Raw genomic sequence first — 22,508 nt, 5'->3', positions numbered from 1 at the left:
CGAGGGTGAATCATGGTCACCTATGCTGACTCTTGTCATATACCAACTAAAATATCAAAAATCTATTTTTGTCCAGAGGATCATGAATTATTTTCAATACAACCTACCAATAGTTTTTGATCATTTCCATAAAAAAGGTTAGCATAAAAAGTTGGCACGGGGCACAGTGGTTAGCATTGCTGTCTCACAGCGCCAGGGACCCAAGTTCAATTCTGGACTCTGGTGACTGTGTGGAGTTTGCACTTTTTTCCCGTGTCTGCGTGGGTTTCCTTCGGGTGTTCCAGTTTCCTCCCAGTCCAAAGATATGCAGGTTAGGTGGATTGGCTATACTAAATTGCCCCCAAGTGGGGTTATGGGGATAGGGTGGGGCATTCGGACTGGGGAGGGTACTCTTTCAGTGTAATGGTGCAGACTCGATGGGCTGAATGGCCTCCTTCTGCACTGTAGAAATTTTATGAAGTTCTTTCATTTGTGAAAATGATGCTATCACTATGATTTTAAAGAAATAGGCAAAAGAAACAGAGGAGAGCTTTTTTTAATATAAATTTAGAGGACCCAATTCATTTTTTCCACATAAGGGGAAATTTAGCGTGGCCCATCCAACTACCCTGCGAATCCCACGTAAACACAGGGAGAATGTGCAAATTCCACACGGACAGTAACTCAGATCCAGGATCGAACCTGGGACCTTGCCGCCGTGATGCAGCAGTGCTAACCACTGCACCACCATGCTGCCCAGAAAGAATAATAATAATCGCTTATTGTCACGAGTAGACTTCAATGAAGTTACTGTGAAAAGCCCCTAGTCGCTACATTCCGGCGCCTGTTCGGATACACTGAGGGAGTATTCAGAATGTCCAATTCACCGAACAGCACATCTTTAGGGACTTGTGGGAGGAAACCCGGAGCACCCGGAACATGCAGACTCCGCACAGACAGTGACCCAAGCTGGGAATCGAACCTGGGACCCTGGCACTATGGTAAGATTCTACGATTGCCAGTTTCCAAACTGTAAACACCTTCTTCAGTCTGATGTGGTGCTACGGTAAAGGCCTTTTTCATCAACTCTTCATAAGTCCTCCAGTCACATCTTGAAGCATGTCCAAGATTTCTCTTCTCTTCATTTTTCAAATGATTTCACTCTGTAACTGTGTCAGCTCTTCATTTAACTTTCGTCACGACCCAAAGTCTGAGCCCAACAGCAGCTCGAGTTATTGAAACGATTATTGCCCAAAGGTGCAAGGTGCCTTCCTCCTTACGCTCTTTTCTGTCCATTGTTCTTTACACCTCTCTTCCCTCTCAGCATTTTAGCCACTGTGTGGAAATTTTCTGTTGTCCATACATCCTCTTCATTCTTCACCCAAATCTCTTCCCTGCCAGATTCTATCTTACTTAATCTCTCAGCGTTTTCCCTGAAAAGAACAGAGCCAGGAGATGGGTGACTTTAGACTCCACTGCACCTGCAAGATGTTGATTATCAGATGGAAGGGCAAAATTACCAATTCTTAATTCAAGAGAAGGATCCTACATGCAGTAAAACTTAGGGGGGTGGGGGGCAGTGCGAAGAATTTGGCCGGCCCAGGGCACATGCGCAGATGACTGAAGATCGGGCTCTCACTATAACCTTCTCAGGGTACCACTGTGAAGATGGAGTGGCGTGAAGGCAGGAGGAGGTGTAACAGTGTAGACGAGGATTACAGGAAGGTATGTTTCAATATGGTTCATGCAAGTTCAGTAACAGCAGTAATGGGGAGCTGAACAGACTAGTTATTGCACAGAATAATTATTTTGCAGTGGGTACTGCAGGGTTATCCGAAGAGCAAGTTGGGGCATTATTACTGTCAAACATCACTATGTTTTCCCGCTTAAATTGAACACAGGTCTACAAACTTCTCTCAGCAAAATTAGTTTTTACACAAATATCCTCCCAGTCGAGGTTAAGATTAATATCCTTTGAGCTCATATTACAGATTCACAGTTATTATATCTAATTTAATGCGGCAAGCAGGTTTGCACTTGATTCTCTATAGATCTAACAGCAAACTAATTAAACATTGAAAGAAACATGCTTTATTAATCTTCTGAATATTGGATTTCACTTTCTGGTTGTTCCATGTTAAGATTACTTTTCTTCACAATCTCTCCCCCCTCATCATGTCTTGGTATATACATACGCATTGCTCCCTCAGGATCATACCTATCCCACTCCAAAACTTAACACTAAAAAGTTTGCTTTTGGTTGCACTTCTTTCCAATGTTCTTTCACCACCTCCAACTTAGTCCCACCAAACTTGGGAACTTCCTGAAAGCAGCGCATGCTGATGCACCAGCAGTGTAGGACGCAGTTCCCCCCACTCTTTTTCAGCTGGAGAAAATCTATGAATACTGCCAGAAATTTATTGGCATGGTGCTTTAGTACATTCTCAGCTTCAAATGTCAACCTGAGCAAAAATGACCCTTGGACTTCACCCAGCTGGTGAGCTGCCAATCAATAGTAGACTACCAAGCAAATCTGTAGGAACTAAGTGCACAATTGGCAGTAGAGAAATAATGGAAGCACAGGTTCTCCCAAAGTTCAATGACCCAGCACCGTGCCAGCAGTCTTGTGACCATTTGTGAAGTGGGAAAGCTGCATCGCAATGTGAAATCTAATTTCTGGGTAGATCTAAGGCATATTCTTTATCATTTGACACCTAATTTGGTGCGTTTTCCAATTGTCAATTTACATACCTGCATTTTATTTAAAATATCCAGGTGCCATTTGTTCTCTCGAAGCCTTACTTCTCATCGCCATAATTCTTAGTTAAGCGATAATGTCAACATTTCCAATTATCTCCCCCAAATGTATTCTCAACCAACATGATTAAAACAAAACAAGTTAGTCCGTAATTTATCATACTGTTACATGTGGGACCTTGCTGAGTGTAATTTGTGAATAATATTTCCCGACATTGTAATGGCGACTATACAACTAAAAAAGTTATTAATTAACAGTGGAATGCCATGAAGTCCTGAACACACCATACTACTCAAAAGTGCATTATTTTTATGTAAATTGCTATGTCAACATTTCACATTCAATTTTGTCATCTCAACTGTCACAATGTAGTTGCAGCCTCTAGAAACTAGGTGGCTCTGTAAGGATTTCTGAAGCCTTTTTCACAGCTCAGTATCAGTTTACACATAAAAACTCTTATCTTTGTGAGCTGACCATTGGCAATGCAATTAGGCAGCACGGTAGCATTGTGGATAGCACAATCACTTCACAGCTCCAGGGTCCCAGGTTTGATTCCGGCTTGGGTCACTGTCTGTGCGGAGTCTGCACATCCTCCCCGTGTGTGCGTGGGTTTCCTCCGGGTGCTCTGGTTTCCTCCCACAGTCCAAAGATGTGCAGGTTAGGTGGATTGGCCATGATAAATTGCCCTTAGTGTCCAAAATTGCCCTTAGTGTTGGGTGGGGTTACTGGGTTATGGGGATAGGGTGGAGGTGTTGACCTTGGGTAGGGTGCTCTTTCCAAGAGCCGGTGCAGACTCGATGGGCTGAATGGCCTCCTTCTGCACTGTAAATTTTATGATTCTATGATTGGTATGTATAGATTATACAGAGCACTGGTGAATACCTTGAATACCGGTCTCCTTATTTAAGAAAGGATGTAAATGCATTAGAAGCCGTTCAGAGAGGGTTGTCTCATGGGGGAAGATTGTTCAGGCTAGACTTGTATTTGCTGGAGTTTAGAAGAATTAGAGGTGACTTGATGAAACATATAAGACCCTGAGGGGAATTGACAGGATGGATTGGATGTGGAGAGGATGTTTCTTCTTGTGGGAGAATCTTGAACTGGGGGTCGCTGTTTAAAAATAAAGGGTTGCCCATTTAAGACAGAGATGAGGAGAATCGTTTCCTCGCAGAGGGTTATGAGTCTCTGGAACTCACTTCCACAAAATGCAGTGGAAGCAGAGTCTTTGAATATTTTTAATGCAAATCTAGATAGATTCTTGATGAATGGGTGAAAGGTTATCAGGGGGTAGGTAGGAATGCAGGGTTGGGGTTACAATCAGATCAGCCATTTTATACAGTAAACTACATAAAAATATAGTACCTTAAATTGGAAAGAATTAGTAGTTTACACAAACATACTGCACAAACAGCAGTGTGATAACTGAGAATTCTGAATTCTCCCTCCGTGTATCCGAACAGGCGCCGGAATGTGGAGACTAGGGGCTTTTCACAGTAACTTCATTGCAGTGTTAGTGTAAGCCTACTTGTGACAATAAAGATTATTATTATTATAATGATACAGAGGAAAATTATCCTGCCTCTCTTCAAACAATACCATAATAACATTAGTATTAAATTACCTTCACTACTTTGATATTGGAGCTCTTTCCTCATTGTCACGGTTTGATTCGAAGTAGCACTTTAGATTTGCCCTTCCTATGTTATTTATGATTTTGTGTTGCAGCTCAGCATTTCAGACTAATTAAGACCATGAGACATAGGAGTAGAAGTAGGCCATTCGGGCCATCATGTCTGCTCTGCCATTCAATGAGATCATTATTCATTCAGTCTTTTGTGACAATCATATGGCACTTTAATGCACCGCATCCAGGTTTCAAGATTTGCATTTATATATCTCCTCCCACAACTTCAGAACATCCCAGAGTGGTTTACAGGCAATAATGTGTAGTCACTGATCTTTTTTTTAAATTACTTTATCGGAGTTACAAAGCTAGAGCTCAGAGTGTGGACAGCGGCAAACCCCTAATCCAGCTCCTTACCTGCTCCAAAAACCAATTCAAATTGAATCCAATTCATGGTCCCCACAAGAGAGACATACCAAGTCCAGGCATTACACCTGACCTCACACCCACCTTGCAGGAAATAGCGCTGAAAGTGTGATCTGTTAACTGGATATTGATTAGATTTTATTGAATGCAGGTGCTGGGCATTAATTGAGGTTTCACTTGAGCACACGTATGAAAGAGATACATTGAGCCTGTGGTATGATTGAGTTGGAAGGTGCATGGGAGTAAACTTTCACTCTGTAAATAAATGAAATACTAAATAAAGATTGGCTCCAGTACTATCCTTCCCCACATAGCTTTCCAGAGTATAACACAAACTATAATGGGCAAATTTCTTCAACTTGTACTCTGCCATTTTTGCTGTGTGAGCTATGATACAGTTGGTAGCCTCTAGGTCAGAAGTTGTGCATTTCTAATCCCACTCCAGAGACGTTTGAGCGTATTATTGGATTGGATTTTGTTTTGTTTATTGTCACGTGTACCGAGGTACAGTGAAAAGTATTTTTCTGCGAGCAGCTCAACAGATCATTAAGTACGTGAAAATAAAATAAAAGAATACCCAGGCTGACACTTCAGTGCAGTACCGAAGGGTTCCTAAACTGACAGAGGTGCTGCCTTTCAAACGAGACATTCAACCAAGATCCTCAACTACCCTCTCAGGTGGAAGCGAAACATCCCATGGCAGAGAATTCTCCTGGCCAAGATTTATCCCTCACATAAGAACATAAGAACTAGGAGCAGGAGTAGGCCATCTGGCCCCTCGAGCCTGCTCCGCCATTCAATGAGATCATGGCTGATCTTTTGTGGACTCAGCTCCACTTTCCGGCCCGAACACCATAACCCTTAAATCCCTTTATTCTTCAAAAAACTATCTGTCTTTAACTTAAAAACATGTAATGAAGGAGCCTCAACTGCTTCACTGGGCAAGGAATTCCATAGATTCACAACCCTTTGGGTGAAGAAGTTCCTCCTAAACTCAGTCCTAAATCTACTTCCCCTTATTTTGAGGCTATGTCCCCTAGTTCCGCTTTCACCCGCCAGTGGAAACAACCTGCCCGCATCTATCCTATCTATTCCCTTCATAATTTTAAATGTTTCTATAAGATCCCCCCTCATCCTTCTAAATTCCAACGAGTACAGTCCCAGTCTACTCAACCTCTCCTCATAATCCAACCCCTTCAGCTCTGGGGTTAACCTAGTGAATCTCCTCTGCACACCCTCCAGTGCCAGTACGTCCTTTCTCAAGTAAGGAGACCAAAACTGAACACAATACTCCAGGTGTGGCCTCATTAACACCTTATACAATTGCAACATAACCTCCCTAGTCTTAAACTCCATCCCTCTAGCAATGAAGGACAAAATTCCATTTGCCTTCTTAATCACCTGTTGCACCTGTAAACCAACCTTCTGTGACTCATGCACTAGCACACCCAAGTCTCTCTGCACAGCGACATGCTTTAATATTTTATCGTTTAAATAATAATCCCATTTGCTGTTATTCCTACCACTCATCTTAGTGTCATCTGCAAACTTGGACACATTGCCCTTGGTCCCCAACTCCAAATCATCTATGCAAATTGTGAACAATTGTGGGCCCAACACGGATCCCTGAGGGACACCACTAGCTACTGATTGCCAACCAGAGAAACACCCATTAATCCCCACTCTTTGCTTTCTATTAATTAACCAATCTTCTATCCATGCTACTACTTTACCCTTAATGCCATGCATCTTTATCTTATGCAGCAACCTTTTGTGTGGCACCTTGTCAAAAGCTTTCTGGAAATCCAGATATACCACATCCATCGGCTCCCCGTTATCTACTGCACTGGTAATGTCCTCAAAAATTTCCACTAAATTAGTTAAATGCCCTTTATGAACCCATGCTGCGTCTGCCCAATGGGACAATTTCTATCCAGATGCCTCGCTATTTCTTCCTTGATGATAGATTCCAGCATCTTCCCTACTACCGAAGTTAAGCTCACTGGCCTATAATTTCCTGCTTTCTGCCTACCTCCTTTTTTAAACAGTGGTGTCACGTTTGCTAATTTCCAATCCACCGGGACCACCCCAGAGTCTAGTGAATTTCGGTAAATTATCACTAGTGCATCTGCAATTTCCCTAGCCATCTCTTTTAGCACTCTGGGATACATTCCATCAGGGCCATGAGACTTGTCTACCTTTAGCCCAATTAGCTTGCCCATCACTACCTCCTTAGTGATAACAATCCTCTCAAGGTCCTCACCTGTCATAGCCTCATTTCTATCAGTCGCTGGCATGTTATTTGTGTCTTCCACTGTGAAGACCGACCCAAAAAACCTGTTCAGTTCCTCAGCCATTTCCTCATTTCCCATTATTAAAACTCCCTTCTCATCCTCTAAAGGACCAATATTTACCTTAGCCACTCTTTTTTGTTTTATATATTTGTAAAAACTTTTACTGTCTGTTTTTATATTCTGTGCAAGTTTACTCTCATACTCTATCTTACTCTTCTTTATAGCTTTTTTAGTAGCTTTCTGTTGCCCCCTAAAGATTTCCCAGTCCTCTAATCTCCCAGCATTCTTTGCCACTTTATATGCTTTTTCCTTCAATTTGATACTCTCCCTTATTTCCTTAGATATCCATGGTCGATTTTCCCTCTTTCGACCGTCCTTCCTTTTTGTTGGTATAAACCTTTGCTGAGCACTGTGAAAAATTGCTTGGAAGGTTCTCCACTGTTCCTCAACTGTTCCACCATAAAGTCTTAGCTCCCAGTCTACCTTAGCTAGTTCTTCTCTCATCCCCTTGTAATCTCCTTTGTTTAAACACAGAACACTAGTATTTGATTTTACTTTCTCACCCTCCATCTGTATTTTAAATTCCACCATATTGTGATCGCTCCTTCCGAGAGGATCTCTAACTATGAGATCATGAATCAATCCTGTCTCATTACACAGGACAAGATCTAGGACCACTTGTTCACCATCAAAAATTGTGAGGACTTGGTCATCCGTTCATTTCCTGTTTGTGGGACCCTCTTGTAAAACTAACTGGGTGCCACATTTGCCTACGTAACAACAGTGACTTGGGATTAGTGTCAGAAACTGCGTTACAAGAATTGAGGAACTCTCCCTTTGCCGGGGTCACTGTTTAACCTTCAACCATCGACTGAAACAGATCACCCAGTCATTATTGCTTTGCTGTTTGTGGGACCTGCTGTGCCCAAAAAGGCTGCCACATTTCCTGCATTACAACACTCGCTATCTTCAAAAATAATCCCCTGGCTATAATGCGCTTTGGGACATCATAAGGTTATGAGAGGTGCTATCTAAATGCAATATTATTTTCTTTGTTTACAGACACAAAGCAGGAATATCATTGGGCACTGTAACTGGAACACTAATGTGTGACATTGCAATGAAAATGATCACAATGTTTGTGTTGGAATCCTTCTCTCCAAACCAATGTTGTCTATGGTTCAGCATGAAACTTGGGCCAGAGCCCAGGGGACTACAACACCCAGAGAACATTGCAGGGCTCCACGCAAGCTCAGTCACTGCCGTCTACAGTAAATACGTCACGTCTCGCATTTATTCAGCAATGGCATTTCTCAGCTGCACAGAAAAATTAAAAAAAATCCAAAGCCTTTTGAATGGCTAGGAGGAGTAAGGTGCCATGTATTTGAATAAAACTCCATTCATTGTGTGAGTGGTCCTTTTACCAACATGCTAATTTAACTGCAGGAACAGTGCATTAAGTCCACTAAACAAAGCTGACCTCACAGTTCTAACAAGGCAGTGTGTTAAAAAAAAGAACCATCAACAATATGCAATTAAAATGCGTTTCCTACATTGCACGGTGCTGATGTCCAGCAGTGAATTACAACTCAGCGGCTTCCGCTAATTGCGGCGGGTCTGCAAATTGCAACAAACGATAGTGAAACCTACATCAATATTGCAGACGCCTCGCTAATGTATTTTAAATATCTTGATCCGGCTGATTAATTCCTCACGGTGGGGCTTTTTAAGACGGTAACAAAACCTGATGCAAACAAATGCATAGACACAATTCACACACAGCCTTGTATTTCTGGACCTGAAACCTAAATAATCAGCAATTTGAGGGCATGTCATTTTTCAGATCGAATTCGAGCAGAACTTACTCAGAATCCCCTCAGATACAGATTCTGCAAAAGGTTGCAATTATAAGCAAAAATGCGATCAGCTTAATTAGTCAATACAATTATTATTCGTGTTGTATTAATTGGCACGTGAAGCGTGGTGGGGGGGGGGGGGGGGGACATCTCTGCAGGGAGTTGAAGATTATTTTTATGCATTATTTTTGCGGGAGGGGTGCATGGACTTACCTGCAATGCACCGGTGTCACGGAGCTTGCATCTCTTTCTCCTATTTAATGCATCTCGCATTGAGCAGGCACGGGCACTGAATACAGTATCAGGAACGCAGTCACGTATTGCACTGCGCAGAGTCTAGTGCGAGCAGAGGGGAGGGTGAAAGGCACATCGACACGAAAGTTGATTTTTTTTTTAAAGTAACGCACAGCACCACACAGAGCACAGGAGTAGAACAGGTCGAGTGAAGAAAACCTTTGCATAGATGTAAGGATTTCCGACGTTTACCAAATATATAATTTTTAAGTTTCCCCATTCATTTTGCAGGTCAACGGTCTATCATCATCCCTTATGTTTATGCCTCATCTACAAGATGCACCACAACAACTCAACAAGGTTCCTTAGGCAGCATCTTCCAAACTCAGGTCCCCTACCACCTAGGAGGACAAGGACAGCAGCTGCCCCTTCGATCTTGGAGGGGCAGATCCAAGTTGCCCCTCCAGGCCACTCGCTAATCCTGACTTGGATATATATGGTGGTTACTTTACTGTCACTGGGTCAAAATCCCGGAACTCCCCAACAACAGTGTGTGTGTATCTGCAACATACCAGGAGAACAGGAGCAGGAATTGGCAATTCAGCCTCCCGAGCCTCCTCCACCATTCAATACGATTCATGGCTGATCTCCTCTCGGCCTCAACTCCACTTTCCTGCCAATTCTCCATAACCCTTCAACTCATTACTAATTAAAAATCTGTCTATCTCCTTCTTAAAATTACCCAATGTCCGGTATCCACTGCACTCTGTGGAGTAGTGAATTCCACAGATTCACGACGCTTTGAGAGAAGAAACTTCTCATCTCTGTTTTAAATCTGCTACCCCTTATCCTAAAACTATGACCTCTCGTTCTAGAATGTCCCACAAGAGGAAGCATCTGCGCTGTGTCTACTTTGGTGGTGACAAAGTGGGAGTGTCACTGGATCAGTAATCCAGGGGTCTAGGTTTGGATCCCACAACATCAAATGGTGAAGTTAAAAGTTTAATCAACCATTGTCGATTGTTGCAAAAGTCCATCTGGTTCAGTCGTGTCATTACGGGAGGAAATCTGCTGTCCTTACCTGGTCTGGTCTACGTGACAACAGACCCACAGCTATGCCCTCTGAAATAGCCCAGCAGTTCAAGGGCAATTATGAAAGAGCAGTAAATATTGGCCTCGCCAGCCACACCCACATCCTGTAACAGAATTAAAAACAGCCCGACATTAAAATTAGGGAGTTAGAATAAATTGCGGGTGGGATTCTCCATCCCGCCGCACCCATTTTCTGGTGTGGCGAGCCCCCACCAGCAACGGAATCCCCCATCCAGGCAGCCAGCCAGTGGGGTTTCCCATTGTGGGCACCCCCACGCCATCGGGAAATCCGTGGCCGTGAGTGCGCTGCTGGCGAAATGGAGGATCCTGACGATGAAGAATCCAGCCCTGCATCTTTACTTCTTTCATGACTTTTCAGCCCTGATTCTGCAGCTAATGAAGTACAGTCACTGTTGTAGAAAATATGATTTGCATACTGTAAGTGCTCAAAAACAGCAATAACGAGCTAGTTCTTTTTTAGGCGGTTGGAAAATATTGGTCAGGAGAACAGCGAGAGCTCCATGAGAGGCTCTGCTTTGAATAGCACCTTTTGGTTCAACCTGAGATGGGTAAATGTCTCACCTGACAGAAGGCCGTTGTGACAGTGCAGCACACCCTCAGTACTGTCCTTCAGGGTCAAATGAGATTTTGGTATCATGCCTCTGAAGTTGGGCTTGAACTCATAACCTTCTGCCTCAGAGGTGAGAGTGCTCACCCGAGTCAACAGTTCAATACCATGGAGAGAGAGTATAAAGTCCAATAAGAGCCTGATGTGGCCAAATGATCCCTGCTCCTGTTCTTACTTGGCAGTGAAAGTATTAGGTGTATGTCCATATTGCAACATTTAAAGCCATCCCTCACCCATCATCCTCATGCTCTCACTACTCAGTAGCATAATCTGTACATTGTATTTCATGTTGGCTTTAATGCAGTAAACTGAGCACCCTGATGAAAGGCATGATTCTGTCAAGTATCATTTTGAATCAGATGACGGATTCTTTGTGTCTGAATTGGTAAATTTATGATTTAAAGTCCCGTTCTGGAAGAAGAGGACATATTTAAGGTGGTGTTCCAGTACTGAGGTAGTGCAGCACTGTTGAAGGTACTGTAATTTGGTTGAGATGTTGGGCTGGATTTTTCCATGGGCTGCAGGACCCAGGCCTAATGGGAGTCCTGAGTCCATATTTACTGGCAGTGTAAACGTCCTAGAGGAAACCTCCTAACTTCCGTGTTCATCATCCTATTGAAAGGCCGTAGGGGCTCTTGATGCTGCCTACCCAATCAGAGGGCCAGCAGCTTTTAGTCCTTGGCAATGCCACGAGCAGAGGTGAGTGTTGCTGAGGATGTCAGCAACTGTGAGAGCTCCTCAACATGGAGACACCCACAAAGGCATGGATTTAAAGTTAAAGCTATTAGGGGCAGCACGGTGGCCTAGTGGCTAGCAGAGCTGCCTCACGGTGCTGAAGTCCCAGGTTCGAATCCCGGCCCTGGGTCACTGTCCGTGTGGAGTTTGCACATTCTCCCCGTGGCTGCGTGGGTTTCGCCCCCACAACCCAAAAAAATGTGCAGAGTAGGTGGATTGGCCACACTAAATTGCCCCTTAATTGGAAAAAACAATTGGGTAATCTAAATTTATAAAAACAAAAGTTAAAGCTATTAGTGGCAAAGCTGTTGAGCATTTGAAATCCCTCCAGCTACTTTATTTGGGCCACAAGGGTAGACGTTCCAGCTCATGGCTCCCTTTAAAGGGCATGGATCCTCTGACTCCTCAATGGAGATGACAGCCTTTTAACATGGTGGGAGGTCGCTGCACCTGTGGAAAATGTTGTTACACCCTCCAGATTGAAACATATATATATCATAGAATCATCGAATTTACAGTGCAGAAGGAGGCCATTTGGCCCATCGAGTCTGCACCGGCCCTTACAAAGAGCACCCTACTGAAGCCCACGTATCTACCCTATTCCCAAAACCCAGTAACCCCCCACTTAATATTTTTTGGACACTAAGGGCAATTTAGCGTGGCCAATCCACCTAACCCGCACATCTTTGGACTGTGGGAGGACACCGGAGCACCCGGAGGAAACACACGCAGACACGGGGAGAACGTGCAGACGCTGCACAGACAGTGACCCAGCCGGGAATGGAACCTGGGATTCTGTATCTGTGAAACAACTGTGCTACCACTATGCTACCGTACTGCCCCTATTAGATATTTTATATAATTTCTGTTAAATGAATGGGATTTTAGAAGCCTCACAGGTTTCTGGGGCTCAGCAACACTAGAAAGAAGGAATCTGTTGGTTGGTCCCATTCCAGAGAGGGAGGTTCTGGTGCTTATTGGAAGGTTGGAGACGTGGGGGAAGAAATCTGTCAGCAATGGGAAGCAGTGCCTTGATTGTCGCTTGAGCTGGCACCGGAGTTACTCCTGCATTTTGGCCAAATTAGAAAGATAAATAACTCTCACAGTGAGGCAACTTTGGGAAGGTGACCTTTGTTAAGTAATGGGTTAAGAGACATTGCAATTAGTTGTCTCATTTATGTTAAGTGTTCAATGATTGTCTCATTTATGTAAAGTGTTCAATGATTGACACTGATATGTGAAGGGGCTTCAGGTGGACTCTGGAGCTTGTGATGATCTGTAGAGTTCTGTGCAGAGTGAGTTTGAACCATTAAAGGTGTGTTGGTGAAAAAGGAGCTGAACTCTTGCCTCTTCATACCACAGCATCTAGTAAATGTTAACAATGGTAGCACAGAATGGTTGCTGTGTAAATGTGAAGGCTTGAAAGATACAATTTTTCCAGATCAAACCAAGGAGTGAAAAAAAAGGGAAACATGGCTGAACCCAGGACAAAGATGGCTGGTTATGATTATCCTCCCCTATTTTCTGAAAGGGAATCATACGACCAATGGAGAAGTGCAGTAGTTATGTGGACTAAGGTGACTGCTTTAGGAAAGAGAAAACAAGGTATGGCATTGGCTCTTTCTTTACCATATGGCAGTAAAATCCGAAACAAAGTGCTTTCTGAGCTGGAGTTGGAAGAGTTAGACTCAGAAGAAGGTCTGGCGACTTTATTACTTTATATGGACAAGATTTATAAGAAAGGTGACTTGTTAAGTGCGTATGGAGCATGGTCGGATTTTGATAAGTTCTGGAAAATGGAGGATTTATCTATGGAAGACTATATAATGGAATTTGGCAGACTATATAAAAAGCTGCAGAAACACAGGCTCGAATTTCCACAGTCTGTTGGCCTTTAAATTATTTGACTGTGCTAGAGTGAGCAACATGGATAGGCTCCTGGTTTTGACAGGAGTTCAGTTTACGGATAACGAGACCTTGTTCGAGCAGATGACAGCAGCTTTAAAAAAAAAATTTTGGGGAAACATTCAATTCCAATGGCTCTGATGACCCAAATAGGTCAGCCTGCTATAAGGCAGAATATTGAAGATACACTACTAACAGGATGGCGAAATCATATGGCTACGAACAGGACTCAAGACTATAAAAGAAGACCAAGACAAGGAAATTATGAAGACAGAAACCCAGTTAGAACCTACAATAGGAGGATGAACCCCAGAAATGCACGGGGCATGATAAATCGATGTTTTTGATGTGACTCAATACCATTATGCTTTCAACTGTCCAACTCGTTATGATAGAGTATTTGAAGCGACACATGACACGGAAGAGTCAGAAGAGGAAAAAGATAGTGACCAGAAAGAAGGCATTGTCCTATTAACAAGCTGTTTTACGCCGGTAATGAGGGTGTTGGTTACAGAATCTTCTAACTGTGCTGTATTGGACAGTGGCTGCACATCTACTGTGTGTGGGATTGACTGGTTAAAATGTTATCTGGACTCAATGGATGCTGAAAATCGTAACAAGGTTAAGGAATTTAAAAGTTCCACAAGTTTCAGGTTTGGGGATGATAATACTCTGAAGTCGCTGAAAAAAGTGGTGATCCCTTGCAATATTGCTGGAGTGAATCATTTTATTAGCACGGATGTTGTATCAAGTGAGATACCTTTGCTTCTGAGCAGACCGTCGATGAAGAAAGCACACATGAAGCTGGATATGGAACAGGATAAGGCAACAGTTTTTGGAAAGAAGGTGGACTTACAATTTACACAGTCGGAACATTATTGTATTCCTTTATTGACAAATAATGTTTCAAGTAGAGTGGTTAAGGATGTATTAATGACAGTTGATAATGCGACTTTAGCTGGTAAAAAGCTTATTGTAGTAAAACTGCTTAGGCAATTTGCACATCCGTCTCCTCGGAGGCTGAAACATTTATTAAAGGATGCAGGGGTAAGGGATGATGACTATTCTAAGCTGATAGAACAGGTTAGTGATCGCTGTGAAGTTTGCAGGAAGTACAGAAGGACACCAGCACGACCGATAGTAACCCTACCTTTGGCCAGGGATTTTAATGACATTGTGGCCATGGACCTTAAGATCTGGGATAAAGCAAATAATATATTTATTTTGCATTTTGTAGATTTAGCTACCAGATTTAGTCAATCAACGATTGTACGAAGTAAAGAAAAGAGAGTAATTTTGGACAAAATTGTGGAAAAATGGATCGGGACAGGAATGGGTCCACCAGCAAAATTCTTTACGGACAATGGGGGAGAATTTGCTAATGATGAGTTTAGGAATATGTGTGAAAACATGAATATCAGAGTTATGAACACGGCTGCCGAAAGCCCGTTTAGTAATGGTGTCTGCGAAAGAAATCAAGCTGTTATCGATGACATGCTTTGGAAAATTTTGGGAGATCGACCAAACTGCGCGCTAAATTCAGCTTTAGCATGGGTGGTACGCAAATAATTCATTGCAGATGGTTGGGGGCTATAGTCCTTATCAATTAGTGTTTGGTAGAAATCCTAAAATTCCCTCCATTTTGGATGACCAGCCTCCAGCTTGGGAAGGGACTACAATTAGCTCAGGTTTTGCTGAACATTTAAGCGCATTACATAGCAGTAGAAAAGCTTTTTTGGAAGCCGAAGTCTCGGAAAGAATTCGCAGAGCTTTAAGACATAATGTACGGCCATCAGATGCCGTTTTTCAACAAGGAGAAATGGTATACTATAAGAGAGACAATTCTAATAAGAACATAAGAACATAAGATCTAGGAGCAGGAGTAGGCCATCTGGCCCCTCGAGCCTGCTCCGCCATTCAATCAGATCATGGCTGATCTTTTGTGGACTCAGCTCCACTTTCCGGCCCAAACACCATAACGCTTAATCCCTTTATTCTTCAAAAAACTATCTATCTTTACCTTAAAAACATGTAATGAAGGAGCCTCAACTGCTTCACTGGGCAAGGAATTCCATAGATTCACAACCCTTTGGGTGAAGAAGTTCCTCCTAAACTCAGTCTTAAATCTACTTCCCCTTATTTTGAGGCTATGCCCCCTAGTTCTGCTGTCACCCGCCAGTGGAAACAACCTGCCCGCATCTATCCTATCTATTCCCTTCATAATTTTAAATGTTTCTATAAGATCCCCCCTCATCCTTCTAAATTCCAACGAGTACAGTCCCAGTCTACTCAACCTCTCCTCATAATCCAACCCCTTCAGCTCTGGGATTAACCTAGTGAATCTCCTCTGCACACCCTCCAGCGCCAGTACGTCCTTTCTCAAGTAAGGAGACCAAAACTGAACACAATACTCCAGGTGTGGCCGCACTAACACCTTATACAATTGCAACATAACCTCCCTAGTCTTAAACTCCATCCCTCTAGCAATGAAGGACAAAATTCCATTTGCCTTCTTAATCACCTGTTGGACTTGTAAAACAACCTTCTGTGACTCATGCACTAGCACACCCAAGTCTCTCTGAACAGCGGCATGCTTTAATATTTTATCGTTTAAATAATAATCCCGTTTGCTGTTATTCCTACCAAAATGGATAACCTCACATTTGTCAACATTGTATTCCATCTGCCAGACCCGAGCCCATTCACTTAACCTATCCAAATCCCTCTGCAGACTTCCAGTATCCTCTGCACTTTTCGCTTTACCACTCATCTTAGTGTCATCTGCAAACTTGGACACATTGCCCTTGGTCCCCAACTCCAAATCATCTATGTAAATTGTGAACAATTGTGGGCCCAACACGGATCCCTGATGGACACCACTAGCTACTGATTGCCAACCAGAGAAACACCCATTTATCCCAACTCTTTGCTTTCTATTACTTAACCAATCCTCTATCCATGCTACTACTTTACCCTTAATGCCATGCATCTTTATCTTATGCAGCAACCTTTTGTGTGGCACCTTGTCAAAGGCTTTCTGGAAATCCAGATATACCACATCCATCGGCTCCCCGTTATCTACTGCACTGGTAATGTCCTCAAAAAATTCCACTAAATTAGTTAGGCATGACCTGCCTTTAACGAACCCATGCTGCATCTGCCCAATGGGACAATTTCTATCCAGATGCCTCGCAATTTCTTCCTTGATGATAGATTCCAGCATCTTCCCTATTACCGAAGTTAAACTCACTGGCCTATAATTTCCTGCTTTCTGCCTACCTCCTTTTTTAAACAGTGGCGTCACGTTTGCTAATTTCCAATCCACCGGGACCACCCCAGAGTCTAGTGAATTTCGGTAAATTATCACTAGTGCATCTGCAATTTCTCTAGCCATCTCTTTTATCACTCTGGGATGCATTCCATCAGGGCCAGAAGACTTGTCTACCTTTACTCCCATTAGCTTGCCCATCACTCCCTCCTTAGTGATAACAATCCTCTCAAGGTCCTCACCTGTCATAGCCTCATTTCTATCAGTCGCTGGCATGTTATTTGTGTCTTCCACTGTGAAGACCGACCCAAAAAACCTGTTCAGTTCCTCAGCCATTTCCTCATTTCCCATTATTAAAACTCCCTTCTCATCCTCTAAAGGACCAATATTTACCTTAGCCACTCTTTTTGTCTTATATATTTGTAAAAACTTTTACTGTCTGTTTTTATATTCTGAGCAAGTTTACTCTCATACTCTATCTTACTCTTCTTTATAGCTTTTTTAGTAGCTTTCTGTTGCCCCCTAAAAATTTCCCAGTCCTCTAATCTCCCAGCAATCTTTGCCACTTTATATGCTTTTTCCTTCAATTTGATACTCTCCCTTATTTCCTTAGATATCCACGGTCGATTTTCCCTCTTTCTTCCGTCCTTCCTTTTTGTTGGTATAAACCTTTGCTGAGCACTGTGAAAAATCGCTTGGAAGGTTCTCCACTGTTCGTCAACTGTTCCACCATAAAGTCTTAGCTCCCAGTCTACCTTAGCTAGTTCTTCTCTCATCCCCTTGTAATCTCCTTTGTTTAAACACAAAACACTAGTATTTGATTTTACTTTCTCACCCTCCATCTGTATTTTAAATTCCACCATATTGTGATCGCTCCTTCCGAGAGGATCCCTAACTATTAGATCATGAATCAATCCTGTCTCATTACACAGGACAAGATCTAGGACCGCTTGTTCCCTCGTAGGTTCCATTACATACTGTTCTAGGAAACTATCACGGATACATTCTATAAACTCCTCCTCACGGTTGCCTTGACCGACCTGGTTAAACCAATCGACATGTAGATTAAAATCCCCCATGATAACTGCTGTACCATTTCTACATGCATCAGTTATTTCTTTGTTTATTGCCTGCCCCACCATCTCGTTACTATTTGGTGGCCGATAGACTACTCCTATCAGTGACTTTTTCGCCTTACTATTCCTGATTTCCACCCAAATGGATTCAACCTTATCCTCCATATCACCGATGTCATCCCTTACTATTGCCCGGATGTCATCCTTAAATAACAGAGCAACACCACCTCCCTTACCATCCACTCTGTCCTTCCGAATAGTTTGATACCCTCGGATATTTAACTCCCAGTCGTGACCATCCTTTAACTATGTTTCAGTAATGGCCACTAAATCATAGTCATTTACGATGATTTGTGCCACCAACTCATTTACTTTATTCCGAATACTACGAGCATTCAGGTAAAGTACACTTATGTTGGTTTTTTTTACCTCTGTTTTGAATCTTAACATCTCCAGTTTTATTCCTTTTGTTATTACTGGGCCTATTCACTGTGCTCCCCTCAGTCACTGTACCTTGTACTGTCGCCCTTATGGATTTCTGACTATGTCTTTTCTGCCTTGCACTTTTCCCCTTACTTCCTTTTGTTTCTGTCCCTGTTTTACTACCTTCCAACTTCCAGCATTGGTTCCCATCCCCCTGCCACATTAGTTTAAACCCTCCCCAACAGCTCTAGAAAACACCCCCCCAGGACATCGGTTCCAGTCCTGCCCAAGTGCAGACCGTCCGGTTTGTACTGGTCCCACCTCCCCCAGAACCAGTCCCAATGCCCCAGGAATTTGAATCCCTCCCTCTTGCACCATCTCTCGAGCCACGCATTCATCCTATCTATCCTAACATTCCTACTCTGACTAGCTCGTGGCACTGGTAGCAATCCTGAGATTACTACCTTTGAGGTCCTACTTTTTAGTTTAACTCCTAACTCCCTGAATTCCGCTTGTAGGACCTCATCCCGTTTTTTACCTATATCGTTGGTGCCTATGTGCACCACGACAGCTGGCTGTTCACCCTCCCCCCCCCCCCCAGAATGTCCTGCAGCCGCTCCGAGACATCCTTGACCCTTGCACCAGGGAGGCAACATACCATCCTGGAGTCTCGATTGCGTCCACAGAACCGCCTGTCTATTCCCCTTACGATCGAGTCCCCTATCACTATAGCCCTGCCATTTTTCTTCCTGCCCTGCTGTGCAGCAGAGCCAGCCACGGTGCCATGAACCTGGCTGCTGCTGCCTTCCCCTGGTGAGCCATCTCTCTCAACAGTATCCAAAGCGGTATATCTGTTTTGCAGGGAGATGACCGCAGGGGACACCTGCACTGCCTTCCTACTCTTGCTCTTTCTTTTGGTCACTCATTTTCTATCTCCCTCAGTAACCTTCACCTGCGGTGTGACCAACTCGCTAAACGTGCTATCCACGACCTCCTCAGCATCGCGGATGCTCCAAAGTGAGTCCATCCGCAGCTCCAGAGCCGTCAAGCGGTCTAACAAGAGCTGCAACTGAACACACTTCTTGCACGTGAAGGAGCCAGGGACAGTGGACGTGTCCCTGAGCTCCCACATCGCACACGAGGAGCATGACACGGGTCTGGGATCTCCTGCCATGTCTTAAACCCTTGGTAAACTTAAACAACTAGAATTTCAAAATAAAAATAAATAAATTAGACAATGAAAAGAAAAAGAGAGACTACTTACCAGTCACTTACCAGAGTTAAAGAGCACCTCCTCACACTCTGCACCGAATTACCTCACTGCACCAAATTACCAAGTTTAAATCTCCCACTCTGTATGAGTCTCACTCCGGATGTGTCTCCTGGAAAAGTGCTCGCTTCTCCTGGAAAAGTGCTCGCTTGGAAAGGCCTAGGGAAGATCATAGGCATAGATGGCAAAACATTTATTTTGCAACATGGTAATCAAACTGTTAGGGTACATTCATCAAGGATAATGGGTACCGATTACAAATTTTCAAATTTAGACAGAGCAGACAGACAAGACGAGGAACCAGAGTCATCTGGTACGCATGTGTTACAGAACTATGAGGACCAGTTAACTGATATAGACATGGTTTCTGTAGAGGAACACGACACTTCTGATAAATTAGATCAGGCCATTTTCCCGAAAGGGCAACTGCCAAAGGTTGGTACAAAAGTGACATACTTGCCTGAAGGGTCTAGTCAATGGAAGGATGCAACTGTTATTAGTAGAGCAGGGAAGGCCACTGGAAAGTATAAATATTGGTTGAATGTACAGCATTCAGGGGAGGAAGTTAAGACAATGGATTGGGAAAACGAAGTTCAAAAATGGAGGGCACAGAAACACAGTGCCAGTTCAGATAGTACAACGGATAGCGAACAGGTTCGCAGGAAAAGGTCGAGAACTATTGAAAGGACATCCCACTACAGAAGAGAAAGATCAAGCAGTAGCAGTACAGAACGAGATACCAGGCAGGAAAGGGGGCGTAGTTTATAAAGATCTCGGAACAGGAGTAAGACTACGAATACTAATAGAAGTAGAAGCCCACATACACGTGAGATTTTGGTGGCTTCAAATAAATTAGATGAAAAAGTTATCAAAGATGCTAAACAGCAAGAATTGCATAGTTGGAGTGAATTTGGGGTATACACGGAAGTACCGGATAGGGGACAAAAAGCTCTATCCCACAGATGGATTTGTACAGAAAAGGTTCTCCAGATGGAACTTATAAGGCAAAGGCCAGGCTTGTGGCAAGGGGATTTGAAGAAAACTTAGACGATCAGGATTTAAGGGTAGATTCACCTACAGCAGGACAGGTTATTTGAAAGATCTTTTTGGCTCTATTAGCCACAAAGGCATGGGACTGCAAATCTATAGATATAAAAGCTGCCTTTTTGCAGGGGCATCAGCTCCAGAGAGACATTTTTCTCCGTCCTCCTAAAGAAGCAGCTAACACAGAAGGGGTACTGTGGAAGTTGAACAAATGTGTATATGGATTAAATGATGCATCTAGAGTGTGGTACTTTTCGGTGAGGTCAGTCTTGTTAAAGTTAGGCTGTTGCCAGTTGAAAGCAGATCCTGCAATGTTTTACCGGCACTATAAAGGAAATCTTGCTGGCATCTTCATGATGCATGTCGATGCTTTTTTGTGGGGTGGGACTAACGATTTTGAAGCTATTGTAATCTCTGGTTTGAGGAAAGAATTCAGGGTTGGAAGTCAGGCTTCCGGTGCATTTAAATATATTGGTTTGGAAATCGGACAGACTCAGTTAGGGGCAACTTTACGTCGGCAATCTTACTTGGAAAGCATCAGTCCAATAGCAATTAGTCGTGGCCGGGTTTCACAAAAAGACGCAATGGTTTCGAAGATAGACAAAGAGCAACTGCGAAGTTTAATTGTGCAACTGAACTGGTTAGGAAGACAGACTAGACTGGACGTGAGTTTTGATGTTTTAGAGTTGAGTACAAAGGTGAATGATCCCAAAGTGGAAGACATAATAAGAGCAAATAAAGTGTTGGCCAAACTAAAAATGCAGGAGTGTGATTTGAAGTTCCCTGTTTTAGGTGATCCTAGGCATTTGAAACTCATAGTTTATAGTGATGCGTCCTATGCAAATTTATGTGATGGAGTTTCAAGCGCAGGAGGTTTTATAATTTTTCTTTTGGGGAACAATGGTAAATGTTGCCCTCTTGTGTGGGAAACAAAGAAAATAAGGAGAGTGGTCAAAAGCACTTTGGCTGCTGAGACATTAAGCTTAGTGGAAGCGGTGGATATGGCCTTTTATATAAGTCAGTTATTGACAGAAATGTTGGGATTAGAGGATTTAGGTAATATACCTATTGACTGTCACATTGACAATAAATCTCTGTGGGAAAATGTGCACTCTACAAAAAGTGTCAATGAAAAGAGGTTACGGATAGACATCGCAAGTTTAAAGCAGATGTTGAACAGAGGGGAAATAACAAAAATTAAATGGGTTGACAGTAGCTATCAACTGTCAGACTGTTTCACGAAAAGAGGGGCCAGTTCACAGAAACTTTTAGATATCGTGAATGAAGGGCGCCTGTTTCTGTGAATGTTTTTTTTTTCTTCTACTTAAAAAAAGGGGGAATCAGGTGTGTGTTTTCGTTTCTTGAAATTCTAGTTTCTTGAAATTTTGTTTTTACCTAATTGGTTTTTTTTCTCCAAGGAAGGGGAGACTGTTAAGTAATGGGTTAAGAGACATTGCAATTAGTTGTCTCATTTATGTTAAGTGTTCAATGATTGTCTCATTTATGTAAAGTGTTCAATGATTGACACTGATATGTAAAGGGGCTTCAGGTGGACTCTGGAGCTTGTGATGATCTGTAGGGTTCTGTGCAGAGTGAGTTTGAACCATTAAAGGTGTGTTGGAGAAAAAGGAGCTGAACTCTTGCCTCTTCATACCACAGCATCTAGTGCATATTAACAACCTTGTCTGTCAGAATGGAGCTGGAAATAGATCTGGCATCAGAAAGATTGGGAGGCAGGATGGGTTTTGAAGGTTCTGGCAGTGATGGGTTTCAAGGATCCTCCAATGGAGGAAGCAGTGATTCTCTGCTCAGTTCTTCCATTCTGGTAAGACTCCTAACCCCAATCCCAATTAAATCTTTATTGCCAGTTCCTGGGTTCTCACTTTCGTAATGTCA

At 43.0% G+C, this 22,508-nt stretch overlaps 1 protein-coding gene across 5 annotated transcripts in view; it reads right to left on the bottom strand.

The window, feature by feature from the left end:
- LOC119975524 (polyhomeotic-like protein 3) overlaps positions 1–9,271 on the bottom strand; it is a 140,985-nt gene extending 131,714 nt beyond the window's left edge. For all 5 annotated transcript variants that reach the window (XR_005462778.1, XM_038815310.1, XM_038815313.1 and 2 more), the window contains exon 1: positions 9,151–9,271. The gene's annotated coding sequence lies outside the window, so the exon portion shown is untranslated. The remainder of the gene's footprint in view (positions 1–9,150) is intronic.
- Between the last annotated feature and the right edge of the window lie 13,237 nt (positions 9,272–22,508).

Source organism: Scyliorhinus canicula, chromosome 13 (genome assembly GCF_902713615.1).
Source record: "Scyliorhinus canicula chromosome 13, sScyCan1.1, whole genome shotgun sequence".
Taxonomy (NCBI): Eukaryota; Metazoa; Chordata; class Chondrichthyes; order Carcharhiniformes; family Scyliorhinidae; genus Scyliorhinus; species Scyliorhinus canicula.
Note: the sequence above shows the minus strand (reverse complement) of the source record. Positions and strands in the feature narration are given on the sequence as shown.